The 24,455-nt window shown below is 42.3% G+C and overlaps 1 protein-coding gene across 10 annotated transcripts in view; it reads left to right on the top strand.

The window, feature by feature from the left end:
* NRG3 (neuregulin 3) overlaps positions 1 to 24,455 on the top strand; it is a 366,191-nt gene that overhangs the window by 131,748 nt on the left and 209,988 nt on the right. Inside the window, exon 1 of one of the 10 annotated variants that reach the window (XM_085554950.1) lies at positions 12,864 to 13,056. The exons of 8 other annotated variants lie outside the window; for them this stretch is intronic. The gene's annotated coding sequence lies outside the window, so the exon portion shown is untranslated. Of the gene's footprint in view, positions 1 to 12,863; positions 13,057 to 18,289; positions 18,323 to 24,455 lie in introns of those variants that run through there. One more of the 10 variants, XM_085554949.1, reaches the window with a different exon arrangement.

The following is a 24,455-nucleotide window of genomic DNA, read 5'->3' as shown; positions in this document are numbered from 1 at the left end:
TTGGTGGAGGGGGAAGAGGCCTGTGAGTAAGCGGGCCAGAGAACACCTGGGCAAATAATTTGTGAAGTGGCAGGTATGCGCAGTGATCGGAGGGATCTGAACTGACTAAAAATGAAGATGCTCTTTAGATTTTGCTCTCATGGAAAACAAATGTTTTTATTCTTTTTTAAATAGGTGTGTAATCTGCTGGCCTTCTACTGTCTCTTCTCCACAAGCAGCTGCTTAAATATTGCCAAAAAGATGCCCTGTCACCAACACTACTTTTTGTGAATAGTAGATTTTACTCATATGTAACACATATACTACATATGTTACTATACATATATTAAAATAACAATATTTATAGAAGCTTGTAACTTTTTCACTGACCTTCTGTTTCATAAAGATTCTAAGGCTTCTTTTTAACATGAATTTACAGACAGATCAGCGTTTACTTAGTGATTGTGACTGCTTTTCTAGGTGATTTATATGTGCTTTTAATTGAATGACACCAAGAGTTGTGAACAGTGAATCTTAAAATTCATTGAAGCTATGTGACTAACGCTGTATGTCTGTATGTTACAGTTTTGCTTGGCACTGAACTTCAGAGGATGCTTGCTTATGGCCATATTTAGTTAGTTACTCTGAAAAGGGGTCAGATAAGTGTTAAGAATTAAGTCTAAGGGAGTGTGTGTGCGTATGTGTCTTGTTAAGAGTTAAGGAGTTACTGCATAGTCTGCTCTGTGCCCTCAGTTGGGCTTTTAAGGCTACAGGTAACGTCCTGGACTTCTCAGTTGTCTAATGCCTCTGCCTGATTTCTTTGATTGGTCACAAGCCTCTAATTTATTTAGGAAAGAACAATTTCTTTTTTACGTACCTGCGATATGTTCATTAGCTGCTAGTATTCCACATATTCACAGAGCATGACACCTCATCATTAGTGAACATAATGGTATATTTTGAACAAAACAATTATTTAAAAGGTTAAGGATGTGGATGTGTGTTTCTTATTTGAAAAGCATAAGCCTAGTTCCTTCTCTGTATTATTCTTGCATTGTAATGGTGACAACAGTTTGTCATGTACGAAGGAAAAAACATAACAGTTTTTGTGAATCTTCTTCACTTACTTATAAGATGTCCCAATGGTAAGAAGCTGGGTCCTTAAAATGAAGGGAAAAAAAAGCATAAAGCTAATATAATTGGGAATGAGACTGTGATGACTTGGCTTTTGTTTTCTGAATGGTCATCTTTCCTTTCTTAGTTTCTTAAGGCAGTTATTTTACTTCCAGTAGGTTGGTGCATTACACTGACTGTAAGCTGATCCAGTGCCTTTCCTTCGTCGTTATAAACAAATGATTGATATTGAGAGAAATACGTATGGCCTGTAGTGTTGGAAACGGGTGCTGTGGAGTAAACTGAGAGAGCATGAAGAAGATTAGTAGAAAGTAGTCACTGTATACATTCTGTTGTTGGTTTAAAACAACTACAAAAGTATAAACGAATGAAAGTAATCCATCAGCAGTTGGATTCCTGAAGTACAGGTCTCATCGTCGTGTGGAGTTTGTGGCATGATGTGTGAGCTGCCAGTAGGGGAAGGTGGAGGCAATGTCTGGCTGTCTGTGTGACTTTGGCACATCTGGCTGTGGAAGAAGTATGATCTAGAGCTGTACATTTTAAAGATCATGCCTGAAATTATTTGGCTTATTCTGTTTGGTACTTAACAGGAGGGACCATCCTGAATTGCCACCACAAAATGGGTTCACGGGGACTTCTTTCTTTTCAACACTAATTCGGCACATAAATGGCTTGACAAACACAGCTAAACCAAAATACTTTTCATTTTATTGTAGGCTCAATAGGAGCTGCGAGGGCAGTGTAGCCTAAGAGATCAACTCTTTCACAGAATCACAGAATTACCTGGGTTGGAAGGGACCTCAAGGATCATGTAGTTCCAACCCCCCTGCCTAGCAGGGCCACCAAACATACACCTTTACTAGATCAGGTTGCCCAGGGCCCCGTCCAACCTGGTCTTGAACACCTCCAAGGACGGGGCATCCACAACCTCACTGGGCAGCCTGTTCCAGGACCTAACCACCCTTCTAGTAAAGAACTTTCCCCTAACATCCAACCTAAATCTTCCCTCCTTCAACTTAAAACCATTTCCCCTAGTCCTGCTATTATCACCCCTTTCGAAGAGTTTACTCCCCTCCTGGGAGTAAGTTCCCTTCAGGTATTGAAAGGCTGCAATGAGGTCACCCCACAACCTTCTCTTCTCCAGGCTGAACAAACCCAACTCCCTCAGCCTGTCCTCATAGGGGAGGTGCTCCAGCCCCCTGATCATCTTCGTGGCCCTCCTCTGGACCCTTTCCAAAATCTCCATATCTTTTTTGTACTGAGGGCTCCACACCTGGACACAGTACTCCAGATGGGGCCTCACAAGAGCAGAGTAGAGAGGGACGATCACCTCCCTATCCCTGCTGACCACCCCTCTCCTGATGGAGCCCAGGATCCCATTTGCTTTCCAGGCTGCCAGAGCGCACTGCTGGCTCATGTTAAGTTTCTCATCTATCAGGACCCCTAGGTCTTTTTCAGCCGAGCTGCTCTCAAGGACAACTCCTCCCAGCCTGTACAGGTGCCTGGGGTTCTTCCAGCCCAAGTGCAAAACCTTGCACTTTGCAGTGTTGAACCTCATTAGGTTCACCCGAGCCCAGCTTTGCAGCCTGTCAAGGTCCCTCTGAATGGCATCTGTTCCCTCCACCGTATCGACTGCACCACTCAGCTTGGTGTCATCAGCAAACTTGCTGAGGGTGCACTCCATTCCCTCATCGATGTCATTAATAAAGATGTTAAAGAGCACCGGTCCCAAGACAGACCCTTGAGGGACGCCGCTCGTTACCGGCCTCCACCTGGACATAGAGCCATTGACCACCACCCTCTGTCTGCGGCCTTTCAACCAATTGCTTATCCATCTAGTTGTCCACCCATCAAATCCACCTCCCTCCAATTTGGAGATGAGGATGTAATGGGGGACCATGTCAAAGGCCTTGCTCAGGTCCAGGTAAATGACATCGGTCGCCTTCCCTTCATCCACCAACGCCATCACTCCATCATAGAAGGCCACAAGATTAGTTAAGCATGACCTTCCCCTGGTGAAGCTGTGCTGGCTGTCTCAGATCACATGCTCGTTCTTTATGTGATCGAGCATGTTGTCCAGGAGGTTCTGTTCCATAATCTTCCCAGGCACAGAGGTGAGACTCACCGGCCTGTAGTTACCCGGGTCCTCCCTGCTCCCCTTCTTGTAAATGGGAGTGACGTGACCCTTCCTCCAATCATCTGGGACCTCACCTGACAGCCACGACTTCTCAAATATGATGGAGAGCGGCTCAGCAACCACCTCAGCCAGCTCCTTCAGGACCCTGGGATGCACGCCATCTGGCCCCATAGACTTATACTCATTCAGTCTAAGGAGGCACTCTCGGACTTGCTCTACCCTTACAGTGGGGAGGGATTTACCTCCTTGGTCCCCACATAGAGGTATGGGGGTGCAAGACTTAGGGATGTGAAAAAGACTAGAATCCTGGCCACCAGTGAAGACCGAGGTGAAGAACTCATTCAGCACCTCAGCTTTCTCTTCATCTGTTGAAGCCATTTCTCCTTTTAAATTTACCAGAGTAGGTACGCCCATTTTGGCCTGTCTCTTCTGGCCAATGTACCTGTAGAAGGTTTTCTTATTGTTTTTCACATCTCTCGCCAAGTTCAGTTCTGCCTGCACCTTGGCTTTCCTGATCCTACGTCTGCAAGTTCGGACGGCATCCCTGTATTCTTCCCGGGTGACACAGCCTTGTTTCCAGAGCTTGTACACCCCTTTCTTCACCCTCAGTTCTCTTAGCAGGTCCTTGGTGAGCCATGCCGGTTTTCTACCTCTCCTGCCCACTTTCTTAATCAGGGGAATGGAGACCTCTTGTGCTGCCAGGAGGGCATCCTTGAACAGTAGCCAGCTCTCCTCAACGTCCTTATCTTTGAGGGCAGCGTGCCAGGGGATATTGGCCAGCATTCCACTGAGTAGCTTGAAGTCAGCTCTTCTAAAATTCAGCATCCTGGTCCTGCTCTTTGCCAGGCCCACATCACTTGAGATCACAAACTCAACCAGGGCATGATCGCTGGAGCCCAGGCAGCCTCCAACCTTGATGCCTTTGATGATCTCCTCATCTGCTTGAAAAGAGGCTAGGGGTTTTAATGACAAATTCTAGACATTTTGACTTTTACTTATTTTAATCCACCCTGTTACGCTCTGTTTAGCAAAGGGCACTGAGGTGCTGTGTGATGGGAACCTTTGTGTATATTATAAGCATCTCTGGGCATGTAGAGTGTTGCCAGAGCACTGGTTATGGACCAGCAGGTGCTGTTTTGAAGAATGGTCATTAGTCATGTGTGTGCAAGATGTGACAGTTCTATTCAGTTGTGCCCTGCCATGCTGACAGCCTTCAGGTCACTACTGATGAAGGAAAAGATGCCTTATGCTGCTGGCCAGCTAAACTATTGACAGGGGTACAGATTCCTGTAAGGAGTTCTTGGATCTTTGATATGATCTGCAATTCTGGCTGGTTTAATGTGGGTTAATCTGTGTTTTTGTTTGGAAAACAGGTTTCAGTCTCAGTAATTGCAAGAGTCCTGGGTGGTTTCAGATCAATGTGCTGGCTATTTAAGGAAAGCCGTCTTCATAAATGTATGTCTGATGTTGATGAACACTCTGATTTTTACTATTTCTGAGTGAATAATACAGAATTCTCTCTTAGCCGTGCATGCAACCCTTGGAGCAACAGTGTTAGGAAGTTCTTGCAATCAAACTTACAGCTGAGAGATTTTTGACCAAGTTTGTGATCCTGAAGACCCTGTTTTTAAACTCGGTCACGTGTAGTGATAAACACGTAAATCCACCTGCCTAACATCACAGACTGATAGCAGAGCTTGCAGGATGGATATTATTTGTATTATTTTTTGGACAAGATACATCTCTTGTGAATTCAGTGGAAATGAACTTGAGCCAACAGAGCACTTTCTGAAAGCTGCTACTGAGATACTGACTGATGTGGACTGGCATTATCTATTGTATAGAAAGTTATCTCAGTTGGCATCTAGCGTACATAGATTGTGCTTTTCTTTTTTCACGTGTTCCTTTTGTGGATGGCTGACAGTACATCCAAATTACTCAAATGCAACATAAAGACAGAAAAAACTTGTCCTAAAATCAAAGTCCAAAAGGAAAACTGTTTGGATGGAACCCAAGAAAATACCAGTTCTTTATAAAGGTAGAAAAAGTCTTGGGAGTACTATTGAATATGTATTTCTGCCTCACATTTTGCTAGGATATTATGCTAAAACAAGTACAAACTGAGTACCTCTTGCCTGCGGGCTTGTATTTCTATTGCTGACTAGCGCTGCTGCCTCACATTTCATTAAGTCTTGGGTGATATCAGTTTAATGCTCCCATGTCTTTGAAAATGATTTAGTTTCTGGAACAGCGCGTTCTTAAAATACGACACATAAATTTTTCTTAATATAAGAATCTGCAGTTGTTTTCTCCTTGAGGAACTGAAGAAGCTGAAATATCTCTATTATATAATTGTTCCATAAAAATAAGAGCAAGACCTACCAGTTACTTGCTGTTCAATCCCTAGTTCCTCTATAACATATTAAATGCAAGTTAATACAAATGGTTTTGGCCCTCAAAAATCACTGATTCTGACAGCTGGAACAACAGAGTATGTAATGCACCACATGCGTTTATGTACTCCAAACACTGTCCCTTTTATGAAAACTATTAGAACTGTGAATATCATTTTATGGTATCAGCGTACTAAGTAGTGAAGGAGCAGGGAACGGTGTTGCAGTTCAAATGCCATATCATTCAAAATCAGCAGTTATTATGAAGTTAGTAGATAATCTCATCCAATTACAAACAAAATACTACATGTCACAAACTAAATTTCTGGTTACGGTGGGAAGGACAACGTATACTTTGGTGTAGATGCTTACTAAATGCCTTGATGCTTGCAGACTCAGAAAGGCAACTTTGGTAATTGGCAGTTAACTGGAAAGATATTCTAAGCCTTTTGTTTTTGCGTTGTTGGTGGTGTTTTCTCTCCCTGTTTCCAACCAAATGGAAGAAGAAAAACAAACAAACAAACAAAAAACAACACTAAAGCAATAACGAATGGAATATCACACTGCAGCATGGGATCCTGCTTCTGATCATTGAAAATGAAGAGTCAGCGCCTGATAGCCGTGTTCTAGGCATCACTCTGCAGAGCTGCAGTGCTCCCTGTTCAATCTGCAGCCTTGAATATGCCACAAGCCTTGCATAGCTCCTGTTCGTTCTAATATCCTTCAGATAAAAACTTGTATGGAGGAGGGAAAGGTGGTTGTATGCTGAAATGGTTCTTGATTGTCATTGGAACTTGTAAATACGGAATGTAAACAACTGGCATCTGAGAAATGCTGATGAAATCATACTTGCTATCTTCTTCCTGCAGATGAGAGCAGTAATGAATGCAGCTAGTTTGCATATATAGCTTGCTCTCACAGCAGCTCATCACATGCTGCACTAACCTGAGAACATTTTCGCACTTAGTTGTCCAGAGCTTCATGCTTCTGAGATTCTGTGTTGCCAGCAGGAGATGTAATTAGTGTAGGGCTCATTACAGTCACTGCAGTGTACACAAGCAGAGCCAGAGGCATCATCTGTAGGCTGGATTCAGCTCTTGGAACCATTTAATCTGTCCCACAGTCACACGGTGAGTCTTCAAACCAGTGAACACAAAATGCTGCATATCCCTCTGTTAGTGTAATTTGAATAGCTAAATCTGCTGGCTGCCAATTGGTAATGAGGTGCCAATGCCAAGGAGATGGAATGGTAGTTTAGAACTATCTAAATGTGAATTCCAATGTGACGTTTAAAATAGTCTGTCGTTCAAAAACTTCTCTAAATTTAGATTGCTCTGAGACCAGATCATGACTAGCTGATTTTATTAATATCGACACAGAGTTTTCATCTCCCCCTCTCCACACAAACACTGGTAACACACTGAAAAGATGAGCTTGTACCCCCAGATGCAGAGACCTCTTAGGGCTGACGTTTCTGTGCTGAAGACACATCAAGGGAAGTAAGGATGTGGCCCAATATCTATAGTGTTTTCAGGAGATCTGTCTTTCTAAGGGGATAAATAGAAGCTCATACTCATGTAACTACCATAGAATAATTCTGTAAACCAATTGTAGGGGTACTTGCATTTGCAACTACTTAGCAAATCAAACTGCACAAGAGCAAACTGATTAGATGAGTCACCCACTGTACAGATGTACTGGAATAGATTGCCATGTGATTTTATTTTTAAAATAAGAGAGTATAAATGTGCAAACCGGAGTCATAACCTCAGTGTCTGATATGCAAGGCATCTGCTTGGCATGCAGATGTTTTTTTCAGGCAGTGGACAGCTTTCAAAATACGTTTCTCAGGTTGAGTGCACACTCAGAGGAGTGCTTGTGGTGTGGGTTTCTGAGAACTGTATGCCCTGAAGTTTGGGCTAAGAGAGGACACAATGCACGTCTGCCTGTTGGTATCCAAGCGCTGGGTAGCTCTGTACACTTGGGGGTGCTGTAAGAGCTTGACCTCAAGTGATGCACGCCTACTTTCTGGTTTGCGGGCAGACTGTCTGAGACTTCATTTTAAGCATGTGCACTGAATGGTGCTATTCATGCAGGTAGCCTACTCTAATGCATGATACTCTTCTGAAGATTGGACTGCAAGGGTTCCCAGACTAGTTAGAGTTAGTTGCTTTTTGTAGCTCGCTGACATCTTTGCATACTTTCAATTGGTCAAGTTGTACTTAATCAGCAAATTAATCAAGACCAGACTGGTGAATAGGAATGTGGAATGCTCAGCAGTGGGAACGTTTTTTTTTGGAGATGTTTTCCTGCTACTTATACACCAAGTAATGTCTAGAGTATATACATGTATATACCTCTATATATACACATGTGCATCCATGTCTACCGTATTTATAGTGTAACAACAGATGATCTGAAGATGCTAAGGAGTGAAACAGGGGTTCTACTTTGTCTGGAGGAGATGGCGTGCCAGATGGTGTATTCAATGAGCAAGAAAATACTCCTTTTTTGTTTGGCATCATGCAATTATAAGTTTGAAGTTTTCTTACTTTGTTTCACCCCTGTCTTATGTTAATGTAAACCCTTGCCTATCTTTTGATTAAGTTCTTAATTTCAGCTTTGAGCTAGGTGGTAGTTTTTGTGGGTATGCAGGGTAATTTGCTTGTCAGTTGGGTTTGCTTGTTCTGTATTACAAAGCACTTGTTAGGTGGTTGGCAGATCTGTTTTGCAGTGCTGTAAAACTGGGACCTCAGTGAGTGCCATAGCTGCACACTACACCTTCGGAATGAATACAGATCTCCTTATTTCAGGTGCATTACAGGCAGCCAAACTAGAGGTCAGAAAAAGCAAGAGAACATCTCTGTATTCAGCTGGCTGCCAAAAAGGCAGTCTGATGTAAAGCAAAACACTGGGCTGCATGCCGGAACCCCAGTGGTCACTAGGCAAGTGTACCTAGTGGGTTTGTTGTTGTTTGTGTTGATGGTGGCTTTTTAAAATTAAATATTTGGCAGAGTACCTGTATTAATTAACATTGACCTGTACTGGGAGTTTGATTTTTGTTATATCCAATAAGCAAATATTTACCACTTTATCAACAGTTTTTGTTCCACGTAGGTGAAAATGATTGAGCAGCCATCCACAAATGCAGACCAGATGGGTGTGTGATAGCGCTCTTTTCAATAGGTGCTAATTCAGATGTTCTGCCTGGACAAATTACTTCACTGAAAGCAATCAGAGGAACAAAATAATGTTTACACAGAGAACGTTTTGTACTCTTTAAGAGGAATAAGTGATAACGATTGCTATAAAGTATTCTGCTGAATAAATGCTTGATTTGTTTTAAGATATGCAGATCACACCACCATTGCAGACTTCTGTCAAGAACATACAGTTGATAAATAAGGTTTTAAAAAGATACTGATTTATATCATTTAAATAGATACATATTTGAAAAGAAGGAAGAAAAAATAAGTAGAAATATGTCTCACGATATTGCAAAATACCATTTTCTTGAATATATTGCATTAAGTACATCATTTCCTATTTAAATAAAATAGAATTACTGAGTAATTTCCTTATAGAAATCTGTACCTTGGTTAATATTTCATCTGGTTGCTTTCCCAGGTGCTTCCAAAGTGTGCGGCTGGGATCCTTATTATGTGATCTGAATATGCTGACGTGGTTTTGGCAAGCATGAGGGATACACACACACAGTGTGTCTCTCTTGAAACAGCTGATTTTAGTAGGGGTCTCCTGGGTTTTGTTCCTGATGTTGGCTGGTTATTAATTCCTTTTAAATACCTTTCTTCGCTACGCTACAGAGGAATGATATCTGAAGGCAGGCAGGTCAGCGTGCTGATGCGATGTTTTTTGTTGGTGTTGTTTGCTCCTGTTGCCCTGCGGTTCTGCACAGCCTGGTCTTTATTCAGAGTTTGGGTGGGATGATGGCAAGTTGATTCTTCTTAATTTTATTGTCTGTGGATATGTTCTCAGATTTGGGATGAGAAGTAGCTGGTTATTTACCAGTGTGTTTTGTGACTCCACCTGAGTTTCATGAAGGACTGGTGCTTGGGAAGCCCATTCTCATTTACTAATATTTTAGTGAAAATGGAGTTTGTGAGACAGTAGATCATGAATAGTTCAGCCATTCTTGGTTTCTTTCCCAGCTCTGCTGTTTTCTCTGTGTCATATCCAGTGAATCACTTAGTTTTCTGTTGCTCACTCACTCATGTTCCGTTCAAGGTTAATAATGACACTACTCTCCTATTTATTTTGATTGAGGTTAGCATTATTTTAGGACAAGGTCTGTCTCTATGCTTATTCTTCAAGTGAGAACTTCCCTTTTTCTTGTTGTTTCCTGCTTGTAGTGCCAGAGTTGGCCATCAGCCCCTGTTGCTGCCAGGCTCAGAGTGCTCCAGGCAGGTGTTTGGCTGCAGCCTCCTGTTTGTGAGTGATGCTGTTTGAGGAAAAAGGCCGCTTGTCAAACATTGTCCTTCCAAAACAGGCTGGTTTTATATTCTCAATTATTGTAGCATTTATAGTCATGCACTTTATTAAGGCTTCAATTCTGATTTTTTTTTTCTTCCTCTGTTTTGAATTAAAAATGCATTGCACCAAAATGAGTTTTGAGTTTATAGAGACAAAAATCACATTAAAGGCAAAACTTAGAAAATAAATTCTACTTTTGGCATTTTGAAGGCACTCCACAAAACAAAATACCAAGAGAGGATGAAGATGGCCGTCAAGTGAGACAACAGGAATTCAGATCTTTCAAAAACGCTTTCATTTTGTGGGGCACAAAGTCATTTTGACTTTGTAGTCTTTCCACTCCCTTGACAGGACTGTGATATATCAGTGCATGAGGCCAGAGAGCTCTCATGAGAAGAGGTACATTCCAGATGTAGTTTTCAATTGAGTATCTAGGTAAACTTGCGTGCAGTGGGTGGATAAAGAAATCCTTCAGCAATATCTGTACTGAGGCTTGACTCTTCTCATTAAATTAAGGCAAAGTTAGCATGTTAGCTGCCATCAGCAGTGTATTATAAACATTGCTGGAAGATTAATGCTTAGATTATAGCAAATAAAGCCAGGGAATAGTCTGTTTAACTGGTTGTCACAAACAATGGATCTCTAAATGTTACTATCATTGCAAGGATCATTAATCCTATACTGAAGCCTTGGGCATGCCATGTTTGTTGTGATTGAAAATTAAGTAGCTTTGTGTTACTTTTTCTTGCTATATGTATTTAAGTGAACTTCAGTGGTTCTGGAAATACTAACATTGCTGGAGGTGCCCGAAGCTAAGACACACTGTTGCGCTCTGGCTGAATATACACTGTGCCTCTCCACAATTGGAAGTGTTGAGCCTCGCTAAGTTTATACTATTCTAAGGATGTATATACCTGATTTTGTTTGTCTACTTGGTGCTTCCTTACTGAAACTCTCAGGAGAGGGCTCTGTGTTACAGTACAAAATACGAGCTGAAGGAGAGAAGAATTTTTTAGTCTTTTTTACATTCTCCTTTCCATGTATGAAGATTAAAAGAGATGCCAAAGTTGTTTACTGGGAATCCATCCCATAAATCTGATCCTACACAACTTCTGTGTTCATAACCAAGCAAACCAGAGTGAGTATGTGCGAATGCATGTCTGCATACACATGGGGAACTGAAACTGGATTAGAAAGCAAGTGGGTGATGGGATAAACAAGTTATAAGTTTAGTTATCAAGCACAGATGCTGCAAATGATAGCCGGAGGTTCCTACTGATAGCACCCTTGTGTGTCTATAAATGATCAAACGTAAAGCATTCATTAGTCTGAACTTTTGCACTTCTGCAGTCTAGTGCTATTTGTTCTGGTGAAACTGTTGAGCAACAGTGATGTTGTATGTTTAGATTTCTATATAATTTAATTATGTGAGAAGGAGACTGTAGTGAGTTGGTTCTTATAAGATGCCTGCAGATCAGGATGGATCTGGGAATGGCATGGGTGTCTTCTAGGAAGTTCAGTTGGAAGGCAGTTGGGAAGTAAGGAAGGTCATTGGCCTATGCAGCAAATAAATAAAAATGGTGGTGGTGGTGTGTTTTATTGTTTACTTCACTGATATGTCATAATTGTGCACCCAGTACTAAAAAGGTTGGTGTTTGAAATGAGTGCTGGCTTAGTTATTATAATACAGATTGTTTAATGAAAGCCAGAAACAAAAGAACGGAGAGATGGTGAGGGGATAGGATTTAGCTGAGCAGTCCTGTATGTGTAGAGAAGCTCTGCAAGGTATGTTTGAGGATTTCTTGGTGTTGCGTCCTTTTTTTTTTTGTGTGTGTGTGTGTGTGAGTTTGATTGTGTTTGTCTTTTCTTTGAAATCTAGAGAGACAAAACAGGAGTCATTCTTAACTTCCTGCATTTTATGAAGTACGTTGCCATAGCCCTGACACTTGACAAAAGAGTATAAAATTTTTCTCATTGTAATATGGAGGAGTGTATAGAGTGTGAGAGTCCCAGCTGCACTTTTAGAGCAGATTCTGTCCTGGTTTTTGCTGTCGTTTGATTTTTTTATTTATTTATTTTTTTAGAGTAGCCTAGAATGCTAAGATCTCAGCTCTTGCAAGCTCTCACTCTTTAAAATGTGTCCCAGATAAGAAAATTGGTTAAAAAATACTGATCTTCAGATTTCTGCTCTCATTTCAAGGAACGTTTGAAGTAAACAGCTTTTGAAATAACGCTGTAATATGAATGGCTTCCTGATTTGGCCCTAGTTTATTCATCTGTCTAATCATGTGCAGAGATGGGAGGGTCCTGCACGTACATAATCCTTCCAGCGTTGGAGGAGGGGGAAAGGGAACAGTGAAATTAGAGTTGTTGGAGTTGTAAGCAATGTGGGGGTGGACTGAGAGTGGTGTTTCACCTCCTACTTACAATTCATTAAAAATTAAGCTTCACCCTGAGAGCGAGAGTTGTGATGAGTCCTTTCTGACTTCTAAAATAGGGCAGGAAAAACTTGCACACAGAAGCAAATCTTTGCAAGGCTGAAGTTCGGGTTTTCTTTAAATATTGTGAATAAGGCTGCAGCTGCTAGGAGGCTGAAGTTCAGCCAGAATTCCGTCAATGTATGAGCTTTCAGCTGCTTGCCTGATTGTTTGCGGAGATCTTGCATCTGCTTGATAATGCCACAAGAAAATGTGAGCCTACAGAAATCTGCAGAGCGTGTAATATTGTGCTGTTGCATGGGAAGAACGCTGTAAGTTCTGAGCTGGAAAGCAATACTCAAAGCATGGTTCCTCAGAAGAATAGTCTCAGGCTGGTCATGCAGTTCATAGGATCGTAGAATGGCCTGAGTTGAGAAGGAACATAATGATCATCCAGTTTCAACCCCCCTGTTATGTGCAGGGTCACCAACCACCAGACCAGACTGTGAGTAGAAAAATACAGCATCAGTTGTCTGCTACATAATACCACTGATATATTTATTTAGGACATTATTGTAACATTACCATGTAATTATGCAAATTATGTTTATGAGGATATGAATACATAGAGATGAGTTTTCAAGTCTCATCAATAAGGGTGTGGCAGTGCATATAGCCCCTTTAGTGTCTGATGCAGGATTTCCACAGCTCATCTAGAGCTGCATGACTTGCAGGCACCTACATGCTGCATCTTGCTGTAATCTCAAGCTGCTGCCTTGCACCAGTTCTACATGTAGTCACTGTACTGGGTTGGGTAGCAAAGACTTGAAGTGATCAATTCATCTGGGAAGTCCTAGTCATCCAGTAGGAAGGAAGTTAACTAGCAATATCTGTCATCTGGATGTTGGGGGGTACTAAGGTAATAGGAAAAGAAATTGCAGGAACATCCTGAACAACAAGGAAGTGTACTCAATTTGGGCGGGGAGGGACTGGGAAGGAAAAAAATAGAGTAGCTGGCAAATGGAAAGATGCAAGCTGCCAAAAGGGAAGTAAAATAGTATTTTCATCATCTCAGTTGTGTTGGTTTATTTTGTTTGTTTGTTTTTGAATTAATAGATATGTATCTTTAGTCACCAGATGCCTGCTGGGTTGCTAATGCTAACTGGATAATCTAAAGACTGTTCTGGCTTGTTCCATTTTAGCCCAGCTTCTGGTACCTTAAATAGGCTGTTGCACCTAAACTGAAATGAGCTTGGACAAAAGAAATTCTGACCGCATCCTTCCCTTCATCTTGGGCATACATATGTGTACCATGTACATGCCTTTGGCTGTTTAAGAAGGATGGCATGGGCTTTGTTAAACAGCTTTAGTACTGATGAAGACTTTTCCTCACCAAAAGATGGCTAATTTAATCCAACAGGCTCTTGAAGCTAAAATTTTACTTCTACTTAACGTTTCAGAGAAATTCAGATTGGGTGCTTTGGTTTCCCTGTCTCCCAGGGTTTCTTACCTTTTGCTCAGGTTCAAATCTCAAAATGGTCATTTTTGCCACAAACTGAAATGAGATGCTGCTGGAGGAGCTGTTGAGCATTAGAGTTCATCTCCTTTGAACTTCTGACAAACGCTGATTACTGCAGCGTTTTGAAGCCAGCTTCTTTATCAGCTGATTTATCTTTCAGTTGTCCTTTTCCTCACTTCCAAGAGTAGCAGTTGTGCTCTCCAGAGGGGATATTACTGGGATTTTTGCTACTGCCACCAAAAATGTTCTGGCACAGAATTGTTGTCTGAGTCAGCTTTGTAACATGACAAATTCTGAGACAGCTGCAGCAATGCTATGTTAGCTGGGCAGCTTCAGAACAGACAATAAATCTCCTACTAGTTATGAAATGTCATTAAAATAGCTCAACACAACGGTTGGCTGTGAAATACCGTGCTTATTTTTCTGGTTAACGGGTTGAAGGATGTACAAGTGATGTAAGTGGGAACAGTTATTTGGTTGTGGCTGTGTGTGTTCTCTGTATTTTAGCACTAAATAAGAATTGGACCCATCAAAAGACGATGATGCTCTTTTTGTTTCCTTCTATTACTTGATTATCTGTTAATTGCTTATACTGCAGGCTCATATTCGCTTCTGCATATTTCTCTCCAATTCTGTAGCAGTAGAGCAGTGAATATGATGAGTTCTCTGATGAAGAGGTAGTAAAATGGTGTCAGGTTGCTAATGGTAGTGTTCAGTGTTGCATTTACAAAACCGGACATGTGTTGCTATAGTCTTGCAATTCTTGCGGCATTATTAATGCTACAGACTGTAACTTGAAGTTGTAGTTTAATTGGCCTTTTCTTTACCGAACTAATATCTTCAGTCAACCAGAGCCTGCAGTCCTACTCTCCGCATCTCATTACGTTTCGTTCCTGTGCCCCAGCCTACATTTAATTTGCACAGGAGTAGAAATGAAGTTGTCAGTGCCATTTTGCAGCTACTCGCCTCCCCCTTAGTTTAGCTATATTAGACACCAGCAGTGCTGATTTGCTGAACTTCAAACTGTTTTGTTTAGTGTTGGCAAGCTGACTGCTTTGCAACCACCAGGCTGGTACAGTGAGACACAAAATGCGTGTGCATTGCCTAAGGTAAGAGACACAGTTTCAACTGCGTACTGAATACAATGCAACTTTAGCTTGAAATTCCTTGCGCTTTATGAGCTAACAAGAATTAATGCTTGGGTTAGTACTTAATTCATCCATCAGTGTTAGAAAACTAAGGATGATGTTTTCTACTTCAAGGTTATTTTCTTGCGAAGATGCTTTTATTGAGAGATGCTTGCTACACTTGTGTATGGTTTGTGTTGTCTAAACCAACGAATTACAGAGTGGAGGGGACTGAAGGATGAGGCTGGATTTTAATTTTTCTTAGAGGGAGAGAAGTTACTTCAGACTTAATTCCTAGTGTGAGGTAGGAGAAAATAATGCATTTCACAAAACATGACATCAAATGGTAAGTATTTGCAGCATGGAATTGTGCTGTTCCTGTGTTAACCTTCATTTTTCCTTTCTTTTTTTCTTAAATGTGCAAGTAATGCTCAGTTTGTTCTGTCTCACTGTTTACACTGTAGACTGGTGTTTCTGTAGCACTGGAGTTTATAGTGTTAGAAACTAACTCTGAAGAACCTTCATTTCCTGAACCCTTATTTTATACTGTATTGGAGGGAGTAATTAATTCATTTCCTCCCCTCTATTACACTTATTTATCAGATAAATGGAATAAGTTTTTTTATGGTTGAGAAATAAAGTGGGGGAGAGAGGAGTCAGAACATAAGGCCTGCAAAATTCTTTGAAATGTTAATGACTGGAAAACTAACTGTAGTTGCATTAGTCCGCGTGAATATTTTTTTTATACACCCTTTAAGGGGGCTTGGTGGGGTGGCATGTTGGAGGTGGGTCAATGGTTGGACATGAGGATCTCAGGGATGTTTTCCAGCCTTTATTATTCTGTGACTCTATGTGCTGTCCAGGCTGACTAGTTATCTACTGAGTCCAGTCATACCAAATCAAGCAGATTATACACTTACAGAGAGTATGTTTAGTGTATAGCACTATAGTGTCATGCTTGCCCACAGTCACAGTTCTCTCGCTCAAAGCTGGATAAGATCAGTTAAAATTACTTAATTGAGCAGAGAATAGAAGATAAAATGCCCAGAAGAAATTATAATCTGAAATTGTTCTGGCAGCAATAATTGGAGGAGGGATTTTTATTCTACCACCAAATTGAGTTGCCTCTGTTATGTCTGCTGTGAATGCCTGGAAGTGAAGTACAGCATTTGCAGGTGCTGTAATGGTAACTTAAGCTCAGTGGCATTTTCCCCTCTTTTCTGTGCATGTTTATATGATGTTAGAAAGTATTAAAAAATAAGTCTATGCTAGCATGCTACTATACGTTCATGAGGGTGCTGAATGTGTTCAGTCTTTCTAGTGTTTCAGGGCTACTTGTTCTTCTGGTGCTGGGGTCTCCAAATAAGCTAATGGAGTGTGAAACATGCGGAGGAGGGGTGCAGGGTTGGTATATGAACTTCTTGTCTCTGCTGAAAGATGGAATCGAGTTTCTCCTTGATTGTGGCAGGGTATAGCTACTGTAGGGGTAGCTGAATGTAGTAGCCAATGAGTTCTTGTATTAATTGAGTTTTGGGTACTATATCCTCTCATTAGCTTTATTTGAAGAAGCTGTATTTGTTTTGGATGCCAGCTGCTCAGCTTTGCTGTGGACCACCTCCACTTAAGGAGGAGCATATTAATATTAACTCATAATATAATATAAGAATTAATAGATTAGATAGTGGATTTTAACTGGTAATTCTGTGTTTCTATGAAATCCATCTTGTGAAGCTTGCTCATCAGGTACTGAATGTATTCAATATGAGACCTGTGCTTCTTGGCTTAGAATGAGTGCACTGAGAGCCTATAAAATTAGATTTACAGAGCAGATTGGGTGTATAGTGCACATGTTCAAATGTTACTTTATATAAAACACTGTGGCTTTTGAAGATGGATGTGGACCTATAAGGACCATGTTTTTATACTTGGTGTACTGATACTCATCTGAATATGAGCCATCAGTCTGCTCAAGTGGCCAAGAAGTCCAGCGGCATCCTGACTTGTATCAGGAATGAAGTGGTGAGCAGGACCAGGGAAGTCATCCTGCCCCTCTACTCAGCATTGGTGAGGCCTCACCTTGAGTACTGTGTTCAGTTCTGGGCACTTCAGTACAAACAGGACACTGAGGTGCTGAAGCAGGTCCACAGACGGGCAGCAAGGCTTGTGAAGGACTAGGAAAATATTGCCTATGAGGAGAGGATGAGGGAACTGGAGCTTTTTTAGTCTGGGGAAAAAGAGGCTGAGGGGAGACCTTGTTGCTCTCTTCAAATACGGTCTCTTCTCATCAGTGACAGGAGACAGGACAAGGGGTAATGGCTTCAAGTCACACCAGGGTAAGTGTAGGTTGGATATTAGGAAACACTTGTTCACTGAAAGAGTTGTTAAGCAGTGAAATAGGCTCCCCAGTGAGGTGGTTGAGTCACCATTCTGGATGTGTTTAAAACCAGTTTGGATGTGGTGTGCAGGGACGTGATTTAGCGGAGGACCGTTAGGCTTAGGGTAGTACGGTTGGGTTGTGGTTGGACTCCATGATCTCTAAAGTCTTTTTCCAACCTGAGTAATTCTGTGTCTTTACAGAAATGTCTTGCTTTACAGTTGTAAACCTCATGCCATTTCTTCCCTTTACTCCTTCATTCCTAGCCAGCATGATAGATATTTAGATGTAGGTATATATAGATAACTAATTATAGTTACATATATATGTGTCTGTGTATTGGTTTACTCCACTGATATTCTCCAGTCTTACTGTAAGAACCCAAGCCAAGAAGTTAAATCTGTTTTAAGCTCCTTTTTAACAAACATTAATACATTGCAGAGCTGAGAAGAAGAAACTCTCTCAGATATTAGGCAGTGATATTGGTTTGAATCGCAGAAATGGGATGTATTTTTGTTTCCATTAAGTCAAGATGAATTGATGTACCTAGTGTTGTGCCACTAGGTATGGTGCCCCTAACGTTCCTAACTGAACTCAGTCCTAACAAGTGTCCTAACTGACACTTTAGTGTCAGTTTGAGAAGATGTGGTTATTTGTTGTACAATGAGAAGGTGATTGCATGTCTTCCTTATTACAGTTCCTGATATTCGACTACATTGAAACACTGTGGAATTACAGTGCAAAGTTGAAAGTAAGTTACCTTTCCATCTTATTTGCATTTGGAAGCGCTGTGCTATGGAACTAAGCAGTTCATTGTTGTATGCTGGCAATAAGGTCAAGAGGATTCACAGCACATGCTCTCCTCTCAGTACCACATGATAGCCAGGTGGAAATACATCATGCTTGCCTGAGGAATCTTGCGAGGTCTACTGTACACATGAACAGACCAGGGACTCCTGCAGAGACACTTCACTTTCTCAAGCCTGCCTTCTTTCTGATCTAGAAAACTAAATTAAAAGAATAAAGAGGAAATAAAATTATATATATATCTAATATTATAGAAAATGAAGACCTGGGTTACTTTATGAAAGGAAATTCTGAGGGTAACATCCATGTTTCATAGCCTGACTTTGCATCTCATTGCCACAAAGGTGTCAAAATGATGAATGTGGTAGTGAATAACTTTCAGGTTGTCTACCTTGGTATAATGTGCAAGGATGGAGTTAAAATTGCATTTCTTTTTTCCTTCACTTCTATTCAATGCGTTATTTGACCTACTTGAGTTCTTTGGAGTAAAAAGGCAGACAAACTGCTAATAGCTTTTGAAAATTAATATTTTTCCATTGCAAGGTTGATTTTTTTTTTCCTATATAACAAGTAAAATCCTTTTCTTTCTGTTGTATGTATCTAATTTTAGCCTATAGTACTTGATCATTTTCTTGAAATGATTCATAAAATATCACATGTATTACTGAGTGATTCCTGTAAAACTTTAAGGAAGTTACAAGCAATCCAGATGACCAATAAAATGGTACAATGCTTTATTTTCAGAAGAATTTTCTGGTGCTTCAGTATATAAAGGTGTGCAAATACTCATTATTGCAGATGTTTCCCAGAAGGATAAGAAGTTTGTTTTAGCATGGGTAATGTTTGCTGTATCACTATTAAATGCTGTCTAATTGCAGTTCACCATTACTTCACAATTGTCTACCTGGTTGCTCTCTGACGTGATGACTGAGTCAGGATAAAAAGCATTGGGAGGCCAGAGTGGTTGAAAGAGAAGTCATACTGATCAGTGAATACCTGCCTAAGTAGTTATTGCTTTTAGGTTAACAAAGCAGAAGTTGCACTATGCCGATTGCCTACAGGATTATTGCATCCTTCTATACTCGGCAGTGAAATCCCCTTTGCTCTTCTGAGGAGTGGTTTGGGCGTATCCCCAGATTTATTTCATTATTCATTTCATTCAGATCATTTTCACAGTATTTTGGATAGGTCTTCAAGATCACTACTGTCACTAAAAATGAAGCATTGAAAAACAAGTTGCTGTTGTTTTTTGGGGGTATATTAAAATCTGGAAAAAAATAAAAAAAATTTAAAAAAATCACTTCTACTGAGAAACTGTTTCATACATCAGTGAAACTCGTTCTATTTTGATTGTGTAGCATTTAGTTGGTGTTTTCTTAATCATTCTCAGGGCATTACCCTATCTGCTATCAGCCAGACATAGGAGGACAAAAAAATTCTCAATGAGAGTGATGGAGCACCACAGCAGAATACCTGCTCTTAAAATCAAAGCTAGCTCTTCTTAGATCACAGATCCTGGATGGATACCTTCAAGTTTAAATAATTAATCAACTTGTTAAAAACAAACAAATAAATAAATAAATAAAAACAACTAAAAGATTCACTTAGCTGAGAAATCAGAAATAATTCATATTTACACAGAATCACAGAATTATCAAGGTTGGAAAAGACCTAGAAGACCATCTAGTCCAACCATTACCAATACTTCTCAGCTAAATCATATTCATCAACACAACATCCAAATGTTTCTTGAACGCTCCCATGGTCGGTGACTCCACCACCTCCCTGGGCAGTGCATTCCAATGCCTGACTACCCTTTACGAGAAGTAATACTTCCTAATGTCCAGCCTGAGTCTCCCCTGGCACAGCTTAAAACCATTCCCTCTAGTTCTATCACTGATTACACGAGAGAAGAGGCCAACCCCCAGCTCACTACAGCCTCTCTTCAGGAAGTTATAGAGAGCAATAAGGTTTCCCCTGAGCCTCCTCTTCTCCAGGCTGAACAATCCCAGCTCCCTCAGCCTCTCCTCATAATGCTTGTGCTCCAGACCCCTCACCAGCTTTGTAGCCCTCCTCTGAATGTGTTCCAGGGCCTCAATGTCTTTTTTGAAGTGAGGGGCCCAAAACTGAACACAGTACTTGAGGTGCGGCTGCACCAATGCTGAGTACAGGGGGACAATTACCTCCCTGTTCCTGCTAGTAACACTGTTTTTGATGCAAGCCAGGATGCCGTTGGCCTTCTTGGCTGCCCGGGCACACTGTCGGCTCATGTTCAGCCGAGCATCAATCAGTATCCCCAGGTCTGTTTCCTCCACACAATCCTCCAGCCACTCTGCCCCAAGGCTATAGCGCTGCCTGGGGTTGTAGTGGCCAAATTGCAGGACTCGGCATTTGGTCTTGTTGAACCTCTTCCCATTGGCTTTGGCCCAGCTCTCCAGCCTATCGAGATCGCTCTGCAGGGCCTCACTACCCTCAGGCAGATCAACACTCCGTGCCAATTTGGTGTCATCCGCAAACTTACTGAGGGCGCACTCAGTGCCCTCATCCAAGTCATCAAGAAAGATGTTGAAGAGGACAGGCCCCAGCACTGACCCCTGGGGAACACCACTCATGACCGGTCTCCAATTGGTTTTAACTCCATTTACCACCACTCTCTGGGCCCGGCCCTCCAGCCAGCTTCTTACCCAGCCGAGAGTGTATCCATCCAAGCCACGGGCTGCCAGCTTTTGCAGGAGAATAGCATGGGAGACAGTGTCGAAGGCTTTGCTGAAGTCTAAGTAGAGCACATCAACAGCCTTTCCTTCCTCCATCAGACAGGTCACAGGATCATAGAAGGAGATCAGATTGGTCAAGCAGGGCCTGCTCTTCACGAACCCATGCTGGCTAGGTCTGATCTCCTGGTCATTCCACACCTGCTGCGTGATCTCCCTCAAGATAATCCATTCCATTACCTTCCCTGGCATCGAGGTCAGGCTAACAGGCCTGTAGTTCCCCGGATCCTCCTTACAACCTTTCTTGTAAATGGGAGTCACCTCACCTGTTAACAGGGAGTGCTGAAAGATAACAGAAAGTGGCTCAGCGATCACCTCCGCCAGTTCCTTCAGCACTCTCGGGTGAATCTCATCCAGACCCATGGACTTGTGACAGTCCAGTTGGAGTAGTAATTCCCTGACTGCTTCTTCAAGAACCACAGGGGCTTCAGTCTGCTCCCCAGCTGAGACTACCAAGTCAGAGCGTGGGGAGCCCTGGGACTAACTGAGATGACTTTTAAAGACAGATGTAAAGAAGGCATTCAGAACCTCTGCCTTTTCCTTATCCTCTGTGATCACATTCCCAGCCTCGTCCAGTAAAGAATGGAGATTCATTCCCCTTTGTCCTCCTCTTACAGTTCATGTATTTGTAAAAGAGTTTCTTGTTTGTTTTCACCCTGGCCGCCAGCTTAGATTCAAGCTGGGCTTTTGCCTGTCTGATTTTCCCTCTACACATCTTAACAACCTCTTTGTAGTCATTCTGAGTTGCTCTTCCCTCCTTCCACAGGTGGTAAATTCTCTTTTTCTCCTGCAACCTTAAGAATAGTTCCCTATTCATCCATGCCGGTCTTCTTCCCCGACGGCTCATTTTGCAGGTCAGGGGGACCACCTGCTTCTGCGCCTTCAAGACTTCCTTCTTTAAGAGCAACCAGCCATCTTGGACCCCTTTGTTCGCTAAGACTGAACTTCAGGTGACTGCCCCTACTAGTCTTCTGAACAAATCGAAGTCTGCCCTCCGGAAGTCTAAGGTGGCAGTTTTGCTATTCTCCCTCCAGGCTCCACCTAGAATTGAGAACTCTACCATTTCATGGTTACTCTGACCAAGACAGCCCCCAACCTCCACATCTCCCACCAGACCTTCCCTGTTTGTGAACAGCAGGTCTAGTTGGGCAGCTCCTCTCGTGGGCTCTCTCACCTGCTACATTAGGAAGTTATCCTCTATGCATTCCAGGAACCTCCTAGATTGCTTATTCTCCGCTATGCTGTACTCCCAGCATATGTCGGGGAAGTTACAGTCACCCATGAGGACGAGGTCCAGTGACTGCGCAGCTCCTGCCAGCTGCTTATAGAACAGCTCATCTGCCTCTTCATCCTGGTTTGGCAGTCTATAACAGATTCCCACCAGGATGTCTGCCTTATCAGCCCTTCCCCTGATCTTTACCATAGGGATTCAACCACATCATCCCCAGTCGCAAGCTCTGCAGCATGAAAGCATTCCCTGACATAGAGAGCCACGCCACCACCCCTCCTTCCTTGCCCATCCTTCCTGAAGAGTTTGTAGCCATCCATTGCAGCATGCCAGTCATGGGAGCAATCCTACTGTGTTTCCATTATGGCAACTAGGTCATAGTTTGCCTGCCTCACAATGGCTTCCAACTCTTCTTGTTTGTTGCCCATGCTGCGTGCATTGGTATAGGTGCACCTCAGCTGAGCCTCTTGCCTTGCTCCTAATCCCAATACCACTTCCTCAGGCTTATCCCTAGAAGACCTGGCTTTACCCCTTACCCCCTTCATAGAGTCATCTTTCTCCGTCATGAAGGCACAAGACCATGGGTTCTTACAAGCACACCCCTCTCCTGCAAACACTGGGTCGCTACGAGCTGACTTTGTGTTAGCGACCCCAGTTACACACCCATCCCCCTTCATACCTAGTTTAAAGCCCTCTGAATGAATCTGCCCAACTCTTGGCCTAGGATCCTTTTTGAATGGTGGGAGAAGCCACTCCTGTTGGTCTCTAGCCGGTCCAGTCTCCTGTAGACAGAGCCTAAGTCAAAGAACCCAAACCCCTGCTGACCACACCAAGCTCGGAGATTTACATCTAACTTGTTCGGTTTTATTGAACTCAGGTGGCAGTTGGGTGTTTTGCTTACTTAGAGCCTATTTAAGGTTTCTCAGCTGTGGGGAAGATGGGGAAGCAAAGGAAATGCAGGTTGGCAGCATACGATGGATAGTAAAGGTCAGGCAAGGTAAGCTCTGGTTGTTGGGACTGCTTCAGTATTTGGGAGCTTTCTGCAAGCGTCAGCAGCTAGCAGTGTTGGAGAGTACTGTGAAGTGAAGCAGTTGGGAAGTGTTGCCTCCCGATCTGGTGACAAGTCAAGGCTGCCTACTGAAAGTACCATGCCTGAACTCACGGGGAACGGATGAGACTCGCACACAGTGTATAACGCCGAAAGTACAAGTTTAATGCCTCACAACAAACCCTATATAGTGGTACAGGTGACCACCCCTGGCAGACACTCGTGACCTCCCTGACTCCACCCCAGGTGCACGCAAGCACCACCTATCCAATACCCAACATTCCCAATACCCAATACCAAGCATCCCCCCTCTTTACCATCTGCAAGCCCCTGTAAAGGTTCCCCCGTGTACTCCCTGTTACCCCAAAGGTGGTTCACACATTTAAGGCTATTTTGCAAATGGATCAAACATTAAACATATGCAAAAAACAATTACACTGGCATAATAACATACCAAAGAGATGCAGCTGCAGTGCCTATAAACCTGAAAACACATAACAACAGCTATCTGTCTAGAAATTTTTGAAATGCTGTATGGCAACACTTAGTCAACTTGAAGAGAGTGATGCATTCAAGTTCAAGATAACAGCACAGTACACAATGGAGTTACAACTTTTCCAAGTTCAATGTAACACTATTGTACAGAATCTTCATGGCATTCCAGTTCAGTCCAGTGCACATTATAAATGTCACACTCCATAACCAAATAACAAGACAAAAACATATTAGTTGTGCAGAATCGTTCCAAATGACCACCGCTGGGGGATTATCCAGGAACAAGGTCTCCCCCACTCACAAACTATCAGTCCAGCATGAAGGCTAGATTCCCACTTCATACCTTCAAGCACATTGGGAGCAACGCTGTCTCATGTGCCGTTACCAGCAAGCTGCTGGCCAGTGTTGATGTCAAATCACTGGCTGCACTGGAGACATTAACCAAGGAGAGGCGTTGACCAAAACCGGTGCTGTAATGTTTGGATCCTCACAGTGCGCAGGATGGCACATCCTTTGGTGCCAGCTTAACCCAACA

This window comes from Coturnix japonica, chromosome 8 (assembly GCF_054131305.1).
Source record: "Coturnix japonica strain WE chromosome 8, WE-NBRP24, whole genome shotgun sequence".
Lineage (NCBI taxonomy): Eukaryota > Metazoa > Chordata > Aves > Galliformes > Phasianidae > Coturnix > Coturnix japonica.
Note: the sequence above shows the minus strand (reverse complement) of the source record. Positions and strands in the feature narration are given on the sequence as shown.